The 12,197-nt window shown below is 44.9% G+C and overlaps 1 pseudogene; it reads right to left on the minus strand.

Annotated features, from left to right (window-relative positions):
- Positions 1-349: 349 nt before the first annotated feature.
- LOC126102377 (5S ribosomal RNA) lies at positions 350-467 on the minus strand (annotated as a pseudogene).
- Between the last annotated feature and the right edge of the window lie 11,730 nt (positions 468-12,197).

Consider the following 12,197-nt stretch of genomic DNA (forward strand, 5'->3'; position numbering starts at 1 on the left):
GCAGCAACATGTGCGCTCTTGACTCCAGATGAGCAATTATGTGAACGCCAGGTGGCCAAGGATGGTATGCATGCCTGGAAATTGTGTCAGCACACATGTTTCGACTCCTCGTTGGGACTTTGACCACTTTGTAGATATTAAAAAAAAGAGCACTCCGTCTTCAGGCCACGAGTGGCCTACCCGGACCATCCGACCGCCGTGTCATCCTCAGTGGAGGATGCGGATAGTAGGGGCGTGGGGTCAGCACACCGCTCTCCCGGTCGTAAGATGGTATTCTTGACCGAAGCCGCTACTATTCGGTCGAGTAGCTCCTCAAATGGCATCACGAGGCTGAGTGCACCCCGAAAAATGGCAACAGCGCATGGTGGCCTCGATGGTCACCCATCCAAGTGCCGACCACGCCCGGCAGCGCTTAACTTCAGTGATCTCACGGGAACCGGTGTATCCACTGCGGCAAGGCCATTGCCGCTTTGTAGGTATGGAACTCGAAATTATAATAAATCCTATAGAACGTGAATGAAAAGACTAATTTGTTTGAATTGTTTATTGTTATTGTTTCTAAGGTTTTTAAATTTTTTGTACAGAACACAATTAGAACATTTCATAAAGTACTACATTTATCGTTTTTTGGATGCTATGTGGTTAGAGTATTAATTGATTTTCAAAAAAATGGTTCAAATGGGTCTAAGCACTAGGGGCTTAACATCTGAGATCAGCAGTCCGCTAGACCTAGAACTATTTAAACCTAACTAACCTAAGGACATCACATCTATCCATGCCCGAGGCAGGATTCGAACCTGCGACCGTAGTAGCAGCGCGGTTGCCGACTAAAGCGCCTAGAACCGCTCGGCCACAGCGGCCGGCAATTGATTTTCAGAACTACGAACTCGTGGTGAGGCAACATTCAATAGATCACGTGGAAAACACTCTGGTCATATATCAATTCCAACCTATTAAAATGTCTGACATTAAGCCCCTTTACTGTTACTGTGAACGAACCTTAATTCGCTTAAACTGAAAGAGTAAATGGTTCGGTGTCACTGGTATAAGGGATAGGAGAGGAACCTGTCCAGCTACTGGATCTGTAAGAGTCGTAGTTTCAAAGACGTTGTTTCTCACGCTTGTAATCAGCGAACGGTCAGGATTGCAAAATGTAGGACGATTTCTGATTGAATATTAGAATCCTAATCATAAGCCGATAAGCAAATTCACGGGGACGAGTATATTTCTTCAGGACTCGAAAAATATGGAAATCACATGAGGTGTGACCGGGACTGTAAGGAGGATGTGTAAAGACTTTCCAGCGAAACCTCTGCAGCTCAGTCGAAACAACCTTGGCCTGCCCGTGGCTTGCCAAGTTTGTTTCGACTAAGCTGCAAGTGTTTCACTGGGAGTCCGTCACACATCCTCGATACAGTCCCAATATCTCCCCCAAGCCATTTCTATGTTTTTGGAGCCGTGTGGAAAGACAATCGTGGCCGTACATTTTCTTTGGGCAAAAGAGTGCATGCCTGGGTAGAACCTTGGTCTGGTAAGCAGCTAAAAACATAATTCCATGAAGGCATTGACCGTCTCCCATTGGGGCAAATTTACTAACGGCTACGGCGACCACTTATAAAATAATAAACTGCCCTCAATACAGTCCCAACGTCAACCCCAAGCCATTTATTAATGTATCGGCACGAGCAGAAAAAAATCTCCGACCAGACCGGGAATTGAGCCCTGGCCTCTTTGTTTAGCAATATGCCGCGCTGTTCGTGCAGCTGCTGAGGCAGACAGCTGGCCTTCATTAAACACGAGCAAGACTTACATATTCTCCCGCTCGCTATGCGCGAACCATCAGTCCTACAGAGAAAATGAACATTACCTTTCTGTAGGACCGTTTTGGGTCACATTTTCGCTATAGGTTTTTGAGATTTTCAAGGAAAACGTAGAAAAGTGACCTTCAAACGCACCCCCACTCCCACCTTCAGTCGTCACCTGTCGGGATCTCTAGTATGTTCTTCATGGCACCGAGGCATTAAATTTCCTACAATAAAGTCCTGCTTATTATTTTCTGCAGGCCTAACAGCTAATAGTTTGCTCCTAGCGAGCGGAATAATATAGATATTTCGTGCGTGGTTTATGAAGACGAGATATTACATGGCGGGTTGCATAAACCGACATCAGTAGGGGCAGCTGAATCGCACTGTATATCAGGAAGCAAATACGGACAAAACTGAGCTTCAGCCGCAAGATGAATTAAAGCGTTTCTATAAAAGATAAAATGAAAGTAATCCAGTCAGGGAGGCAAAACTACAACAATGGAGGAAATAAAGTTGTGAAGTCTCTTAATGTATGGCAGATTCCTGCTGTGCGTTAGTTGCGCTGCGCCTGCTCGCTGTGTTAACAGAACGGACCAGAACGGCGCTGGCGAAAGCACCCAGCGGCGTGGCAACTCATTTCTGTCTGTCTGTGTTTCTGATAGAGGTACAAAACGTGGCGCCCGCTTCCCGTGGCCGAATTTCGCTGGTGCGCTCACAAAGGACGGACTGGGCGCAGCAACTGCTCGCCGCGGCCTGCAGTTCGACGCGGGTGGCAACTTGCTCGTGGGAGCGCCGCGCCGCGCAGCGCGGCTGAGAAAAGTTGGGAGCCTCTCCCTCGTCTCGCCCCGCCTGCCCGCCACCGGCGCGTGGGAGGCGGCCCGTGCCGGCTGCCAACTCCGGACGCCGCAAACCAACTTGCACTCCGCGGACTGCGCCGAAAAACTTGGCCGGCGCCCCGGCCCGTTCTCCTATTCCCCCAGCATCACAGGCCGAGCAATCTGCTCTGACAAGCACCGGACATGTCCCTTCTCCATCTCTACCCGCTTATACCTCTCACCTCAAAGGAGTCACTATCTGCAGGAAACAACGCAAGTATTTCTTGATAAAAAATGAAATAAGCTAACCGAAAAAAACAGTCGCTCCATTATGAAAAGGGCACGGCAGAACTGGCACCAGACGGTCTTGTGACACACCATGGCTGACGTCAATAGTGATGGTGAAGTGATTTGTAAGTGCTGTATGGAATCAGAGCAGTAAAATGAGTCGGTGAGGAGATGTGACAGCGTGGCATTACGGTTATCGCTGAAACAACTGATTCTCGTTTATATTGGTTTTTCCCAAACTAACAGATTTTCAGTTTTTCATTCCTATTATTTCCTGTAATAAACGACGAAACCCAACAAATATTGAAAAATTTTGACTCTCTCAGTTTCAAAGTACGTTGAATCAAAGTATTAAATTAAATAGGCAAATAAAAGAAAATTTGTTCACGGTTCGTTACTTTTCTCGAAAAGTGATAGATTGCTATATACTACAAAAACTAACCAGTTTTCTCCTATGGAATCTCTTTTTGTAACTCTAGTCAAATATCATATTGTAACTGGGGATCATATCACTATTTGGGACTTCCAATAGTCAGTGCTAAAGGTTGAAAACTGTGATTCAAGAATTCTGTTTTTCCTGTTAATTTGTCCCATTCCTGGACTACGAGCAGTAGCATATTATGTAGACACAGGCAATAGATCAGCTACTTTTTATTTCTAGTATTGTAAGTAGGTTGTTAAGGTTTTTATGTTGGTAACGCCACGTAGCGCTCTGTATGAAAATCACTGACTGTGCTGTGTGCAGTCTGTGGCTAGTTTCCGTTGTTGGAATTTTTGCTGTTGTAGTGTTGGGCAGTTGGATGTGAACAGTGCGTAGCGTTGCGCAGTTGGAGATGGAACCACCGACACGACGTAACAATGACCGATCGCATTCTTACAGCTGGTTCATTCTCTAAGTAGCCACACATAAATTCTAATCTGTGCTCCAATGACCAGTTGGGAAGAAAACAATGAGAGAATTGATGAAGCCACACTTGTGGATGAATGTCGTTGCCAGAGTTCTTAAATGTTTTGAATTTACGTGCAGTAATGAACAGCTTATAGTCAAAGTCATCGTGTCGGCGAGTCGCATATCGGTCATTGTTACGTCGTGTCGGCGGTTCCATCTCCAACTGCGCAACGCTACGCGCTGTTCACATCCAACTGCCCAACACTACAATAGCAAAAATTCCAACAATGCAAACCAGCCACAGACTGCACACAGCACAGCCAGTGATTTTCATACAGAGCGCTACGTGGCGTTACCAACATAAAAACCTAAACAGCCTACTTACAGTATATACTACGAAAGAATTGTTGTTAAGTTTTTAATTTGTTGCTGTTATCATAATTTAATTCCTCTTATTATTTCATAGAAATGACGGACAAAATTTTTAATCTTGTAATTCAAATGAAGCATTGTACTTCACTGTACGTCTCTATGCAAACACATTTCCAGATTAACATCGGAGCCATTCTGCAGTACGACGGATGTCCGACGCCGACAGCAGAAACTACTGAATAGACCAGTTGGAGGCAAAAGTATTGCACACTGCACGTACGTGCATATCTTAAGCCACAATACACGGCAACAGGAACATTATCTCTACAATGCTACACCAGTTTTTATGCCATGTGTTTCTTACTCCATTCTGTCAGCATTGTTACTAAAATAGCACTGATCACTTTTCCCATTTCCTGAAATAACGCTATATTTCAAACCAAAGCAAATTTTACGAATAATAATTACCTCATTTTTTTAGAAACGAGGTTAATTTAAAAACGAAATGTTTTAGTACTGTTGCTATGGTTAATTGATATTTCTGGTTGTTACTGAGCTGTTAGGAAAAAATAGAAAACACCTGCTATAACTGAACCAGAAAAATATCCAAAAATATGGGTTATTCAGAAAAAAAATACCGGTATCGGTTTTAACTGGTCGGTTCCTCTCATCTCTAGCTGGAAGGAACTCTGGTGTTCTAAAAATGTTCAAATGTGTGTGAAATCTTATGGGACTTAACTGCTAAGGTCATCAGTCCCTAAGCGTACACACTACTTAACCTAAATTATCCTAAGGACAAACACACACCCACGCCCGAGGGAGGACTCGAACCACCGCCGGGTCTGGTGTTCAGACGTTCTCATGACCACAGCGTGAATGATGATGTTTGATTTGCTGGTGTATAAAAACGCACTCACCACGGTGTGTATACAGTGAATGGCATATCACGCACATTCATGAAACACGGTATATGAACAGTAGTCGTAAAAAGATCCTATGCAACACGGACCGTACTCGTCATTGTCAGTGAGTGGAGTTATATTCACGCACGTGTTATTGTCACAGCATACCATGATCATGCCACATGAGGGCACCAAACAGAAACGATGAAAAAGCGTAAACCCTCTTTGCTACTTTGGAATTTAGTGAATTCTTTTTTCTTTTTAGGTTCGCTAGTGGTTCCACCTTGTACACTATTGCTTAAATTGCAGTCACAAAAAATTCCAAATGAGTCAGATTACATACAATGGAGTTGCAGCTCCACGATGTCTTTAGAGAAGAGTTTGTAAGTCCGATTGGTTTCAGTAGTGTCAAAGGTTGTCAAGACCGTCGTTCAGTCACACATAGCACTGTAACCTATCGTTTCCGACCGCATAATATGTATAAATGAAATCCCGAAGGGAAGGGTTGGTTGCGTTGACGCTTTTCCTCCATCTCCTGAGACCTTTTACTGTCGATACTGAGAGGCGGTGTGTATGAAATATCTCCTCAGTCACTCATAAGAAATCTGCGCGCAATTGCACGCAGGGTGTTGCGGTTCTTAACTGCATCAGAGAGGATTCATGAGAACGGGTAAGATGCGGTTAGTGTAAGAGGGGGGGGGGGGCGGTTTATCGACCTTCTCACTTCCCATAGTTTGATACGTCCACAGTTGGGTTGGGCAGAATTGTGATAAGATTTGGTGCCAACGTGACCTCATTAACCACCCTTACACCTTATAATTATGCATTTCTTACTCATGCCTCTTACTTCGCATGCGTCGAAACCTTGCTGTCTGATGCGTCTCCGCGACAGAAGGTAACGTAGCAGGGAGTCATGCTTTTTTGCTATTACATAGGAAGGTTGTAGGAACCATTGAGTCACATTTCATACTTCTGCTAAGCAATGAGGGAAAACGGAGGGGTTTGGAATAAGTGACCCTTTAATTCCTTTGCGCAGTGTAGCTTGAGGAATGCTCCCGACCGTAATGCCACTCAGCTGATCCAATAAATCTACCGATGTTAATCTCATTCAAACTTATGTAATTATGTGCAACAGCGGGTGAAACGTAGCAACCAACAACACCGCAATTTTATGACTCTACGGGATCTAATCATCAATGAGTGGCTTCAGCTAGATATGGCATACCTGAAGAAAGCTGTGGACGATCCTTCTCGCCGAAGTGAAGCCATTATAAAAATTAGAGGTCGTTTTATAAGGATTTAAAAGGATTCACGTCATGCCTCCTACGCCTAATATTTTGGCCAATGTATGCTGTCCACTGAAGGACACAAAAACATTAGAAAAATAGCTTCAGGAAGCTGTACCAATAAAATCCTTCGCTGCAGCAGTAAACTCGAATGAGAGGCAACAATACCAATGAAGAGCGGCGCTAACACAACTGACGAGTTCAGTGCTAGTTGTGCAGACAAGCAGCGGAATTTGCGTTACCAATGAATGTGCTGAACTGCAGCTAACGGCAGTAAATTAAGTCAGCTTGATGACCTTGTTAGGCTATCTGCTTGAAACACAAACAGAGAATAATAAGACCTCTGAATGGGAGGCGTGGTAGCTCGTGAGTCACAACCAAACAGCGTAACCCAAGCAGCGAGAACATATTCATGAGCCGCGGGCGCGGGGTAGCGTGTTTCCATCTTGTCGGCGGCCTTGCCGCGTCTTGACAAGGCCGTCGGTGCATGGAGCAAGAGACGCATTTCCCGCATGATACATAAGTACACGTCTGCATCTGTCAAAAATAGCTAGCCATTTCACTTTTTTGAGGCAACACAATCAATAACGATAATGACACTTATTTTTTGAAGTGAGCTATATATTTTTTTCTTTGCAGGCGTAGATTAACCGTCATGACTCTAGTACTTTTTGTAAGGGTCTCTTGACAGGGTAACGGTGAAGATGCCAACAGCAGGTTGCTGGAGAAATACGTCTTCGGTACGGCGCAGATAGCAAAAGAATCGTTCTATATTTTTTCAGTGGCGGAAGATGGAGACGACTATCTTTTGGTGAAGATAACCTCTTCGAAGGCTAGGGAAGAGACCTCTAAAATATTTGACATCACATTAAGCGATAAGAGGGCAATCTCGTCAAATGACTTAGATACAGGGTGTTTTCCTGCAATAAGAGCATATTAATATCTGAAAATCTTAGTAACACAGCGCCGGCTTGACTTCATAGAGAAAGATCTAACCGTTTTATGGAAAACGACTTGGCTTAGAAATGCATCAGTTATAAATGTCAGACTCCCATATACGAAATGAAATGATCACATAAGCTCTGTCGTAGTGAAATTGATTTGTGGACTTCGGTTCATTGGTGTTCATTCTGTGAAAATACAATCAGTCTACAAAGAAGATTGCATACAAAACACTCGTGCGACCCACCCTCGAATATTGCTGAAGTTTATGGAATCCATACCAAATAACACTAACAAGAAATGTTGAACGTATACAGAGTAGACTTAAAGAGTGATAATACTTTTGTCCGGACAGCGCCAGATGGCGTAGTAGTTACCATAATTGACTCACATTCCCGAGGATGGCGGATCAAATCCGTGTCCGAAAAAATGGTTCAAATGGCTCTGAGCATTATGGGACTTAACATCTTAGGTCATCAGTCCCCTAGAACTCAGAACTACTTAAACCTAACTAACCTAAGGACATCACACACATCCATGCCCGAGGCAGGATTCGAACCTGCGACCGTAGCAGTCCCGCGGTTCCGGACTGCAGCGCCTAGAACCGCACGGCCACTGCGGCCGGCTTCCTTGTCCGACCATCCTGATTTAGCTATTCCGTGATTTCCCCATATCGCTCCAGGCAAATAACGGAATGCTTCCTTTGAAAGGTCACGACCGATTTCCTTCCCCATCCGTAAATCAAAGTCCGCAGCTCGAGGTCTCGCGGTAGCGTTCTCGCTTCCCTTGCACGGGTTTCCCGGGTTCGATTCCCAGCGGGGTCAGGGATTTTCACCTGCCTCGTGATGACTGGGTGTTTGTGTTGTCCTCATCATTTCATCATCATTCATGAAAGTGGCGATATTGGATTGAGCAAAGGTTTGGAATTTGTACGGGCGCTGATTACCGCGCAGTTAAGTGTCCTACAAACCAAACATCATCATCATCCTTAAATCAATACGAGTTGATGTTCCGTCTCTAATGAGCACGTTGTCGACGGGACGTTAAAACCTAATCTTCCTTCCTTCATTCAGTTTTATTCGAGACACGAGCGAGTGCCATTACGATGTCCGAACATAAACTGAACATGGACACCAACTGCTCCGTGAATGTGTACTGACGGAGTTCATATAAACAATACTAACTGAGAAATATACGAACATACGACGTCTCACAACGTATCGCTCCCGTGGGTACCATGAAGACAGGATTAGAGTAATTACAGCACAAACAAAGGCATTGCAAAAATCAGGTTTTTTTTACTGCATGCGCAAATGAGGCGGGAAGAGACCTTAATAACTGGAACAGTGTGACGTAACCTCTACCATGTACACATACATATGTATACATACTCCGCCAGCCACCGTATGGTGCTCGGCGCAGGGTAGGCTTTATCACTACTAGTCACTTCCTTTTCTGTTCCATTCTCAAATAGAGCGAGGGAGAAACGACTGTGTATATTCTTCCGTACGAGCCCTAATCTCTCTAATTTTATTTTCATGGACATTACGCGAAGTATATTCTGCAGTCAGCATCAAATCTTAGTTCTCTAAATTTTCTCAACAGTGTTCTTCGAAAAAAAAAGTCACCTTTGCTCCACTGATTCTCATGTGAGTTCTCGAAGCATATCCGTAATACTTGCGTGTTGTTCGAACCGGCCGGTAACAAATCTGGCAGCCCGCCTCTGAGCTGATTCGATGTCTTCCTTTAATCCGACCTGGTGCGGATCCCAAACACTCGTGCAGTATTCAACAATTGGTCGTACCGGCGTCCTACATGCGGTCTCCTTTACAGATCAGCCACACTTTCCTAAAATCCTCCAGGTAAACAGAAGTATACCTTTTTCGTTCCCTACTGCAACCCTTACATGCTCATTCCGTTTCATATTACTTTGAAGTGTTATGCCTAGGTATTTAGTCGACGTGACTGCGTTAAGCACCGCACTAGTAATACTGTACTCGATCAGTATGGGTTTGTTTTTCCTACTCATCTGCATAAACTTACATTTTTCTATATTTAGAACTAGTTGCCATTCATCACACCAACTAGGAATTTTGTTGATGTCGTCTTGTATGGTCCTACAGTCAGTCAACGACAACACCCTCCCATGTAACACAGCATCACGAGCAAACAGAGGCAGACTGTTGCTTACTCTGTCCGCCAGTTCATTTATGCATATAAAGAATAGCAGCGCTTCTATCACACCTCCCTGTGGCACTCGTGACGATACCCATGTCTTCAATGACAAGAATACCGCAGGCGTGCCCGAGGGAAGCGAGATAGCACCGTTATTTTAATGCAGGATATATATGCACTCGTACAGATGTCAAATGTGAATGTTGCAAAAAATGGGTCAAATGGCTCTGACCACTACGGGACTTAACATCAGAGGTCATCAGTCCCCTAGAACTCAGAACTACTCAAACCTAACTAACCTAAGGACATCACACACAACCATGCCCGAGGCAGGATTCGAACCTGCGACCGCAGCGGTCGCGCGGTTCCAGACTGTAGCGCCTAGAACCGCTCGGCCACCAGGGCCGGCGTGAATGTTGCATTTGAAATAATCTGTACCGGTAGTAACTACATAATTTTTATTTAATTTTCTAATTGTAGACGGGGCGATACGATATCTGGTTTCATAATCATTATACGGCAATTACAGCAGATTTTAAACACAACGCGAGTAATTATTCGATACTAACAAGGAAATGAGACTACATTCGTTTTTGTTATTCCACTTTAAAGGTGTATTTTGCCTTTCAACGTTAACGCTGTTCTCTTCCACGTACTACACGCCTCCATGCTTTTGTAATTATTTCAGTCCTACGACAGCTAATTTATTTTTAACTGCTTATTAATACTTCTTACTTTCCTGGTCAATAATTGTTATGTTCAAAGTTTAAAACAACGTAGACGAGGGACATGTATCGTTTTGCTCTGCCAAAAATCTGCGTTTCAAAGCATCTGGTCATAGTATACAGAATGCACTTCCACTTCACTTACAAAAAATCGGCATTTATCCCCGTCGAGATCTTTTGGCAGGGAGGCAACTGATGTTAGCTTCGCCGTGAATGACAAAACAGTTTTGCCATTTGATGGCAGATAGCTCTGGGAAGATCTGTTGTTAAACTATATCTGTTTACTTGTCACCACTTTCAAAATGATTCAAATGGCTCTAAGCACTATGGTACTTAACATCTGAGGTCATCAGTCCCCTAGACATAGAACTACTTAAACCTACTAACCTAAACACATCACACACAGCCATGCCCAAGGCAGGGTTCGAAAATGGTTCAGATGGCTCTGAGCACTATGGGACTTAACATCTGAGATGATCAGTCCCCTAGAACTTAGAACTACTTAAACCTAACCAACCTAAGGACATCACACACATCCATGCCCGAGGAAGGAATCGAACCTGTGACCGTAGCGGTCGCGCGGTTCCAGACTGTAGCACCTAGAACCGCTCGGTCACCCAGGCCAGCGCAGGATTCGAATCTGCGACCGTAGCAGCAGCGCGGTTCCCGACTGAAGCGCCTAGAGACGCTCGGCCACAGCGGCCGGCCTGTCACCACTTTGACTTTACTTCAGTTTCATTCCTGTTACACTGTCACAGTAACCATAAATCCCCTGGAATCGACCCATCGAACTCGAGTATTCTAACACAAATAAAGACAGTTTGGCAACGCACTAACTCGATGTGCGCTAAGACATTGCAATGTTTCCAAACTAACTTTCTTTGACGTCCATATTTTCTACCAAAAATATGAAAGAGACAAAATTCAGTTAGAGAGGTTTTTGTGCTGGTACTCAGCAAGGATTTGTTCACCCTGTGCGTGTGTGTGTGTGTGTGTGTGTGTGTGTGTATGCGTTCGTGCGTGCGTGTTTGTGTGTGTGTGTTTTCCGGGAATAGCACGCATGAGAGTAGCCATTTTGTACACGCCATAGCGCTGAGCATTTTATCAGTACTAATTTAATCAGACAGATACTCTGTCACACTCCATTGTCGCGTCGATTCGTGTTTGCAGCAACATGCCCCGTTATCCGCGATAGCTGCAGTTCAGATGACAGTCTGATTTGAAAGGCAAATCGTCTACAGTTTCCTACCGCGTATCTCATATACATAGGAACCCTACCAGCTGATGACACGTCACACACCTCGTGCGCATGCGCAGGCGACGTCAAGCGAAGGAGGAGACAGCCGTGCGCGTAATACGCTCAGAGTTTATGGGGAAGACGCGGGCGGTGTGGAGGAGAGGAGACGTTTGGCCGGAGACGGAGGCAAGGACAGCGCGTACTGTACGTGGGCGCCGGTGCAGGCGGCGGTGCTTGAAGTCACCGCCCCCGCGATGCGGCGGGCCTGATACCCGCCTCTCCCACGGCCGGTGCCGCCCGTCAAACATCTGATGGCCGCGCCGCACCGGGCCCGCCGGGACGGGAACAAAGGCTGGACGGGCTAGGCGCTTCCTCAGCTTCTGCCTCTCCCCTGTCCTCTTAATGCCAGAGCACTCCGTTCTCTGGAGACACCAGCTGCAGCCGAGAGCCAGTGTTTACCACCCGCATCTCAAGTGAGACTCTGCTTTTAGCCTCCTAATTCTTCCAGTAATGTTGCACAGTTACTACTAACATCGAAAGAAGCTAATGTACCAGTTTATTGTTACTGTGGCAGTGTAACAGGGGTGAGATGGAAGTAAATTCAAAGTGGTGACAAGTAAACAGATATACACTATTGATCATTAAAATTGCTACACCAAAAAGAAATGCACATGATAAACGGGTATTCATTGGACAAATATATTGTACTAGAACTGACATGTGATTACATTTTCACGCAATTTGTGAGCATAAATCCTGAG

Source organism: Schistocerca cancellata, chromosome 9 (assembly GCF_023864275.1).
Source record: "Schistocerca cancellata isolate TAMUIC-IGC-003103 chromosome 9, iqSchCanc2.1, whole genome shotgun sequence".
NCBI lineage: Eukaryota > Metazoa > Arthropoda > Insecta > Orthoptera > Acrididae > Schistocerca > Schistocerca cancellata.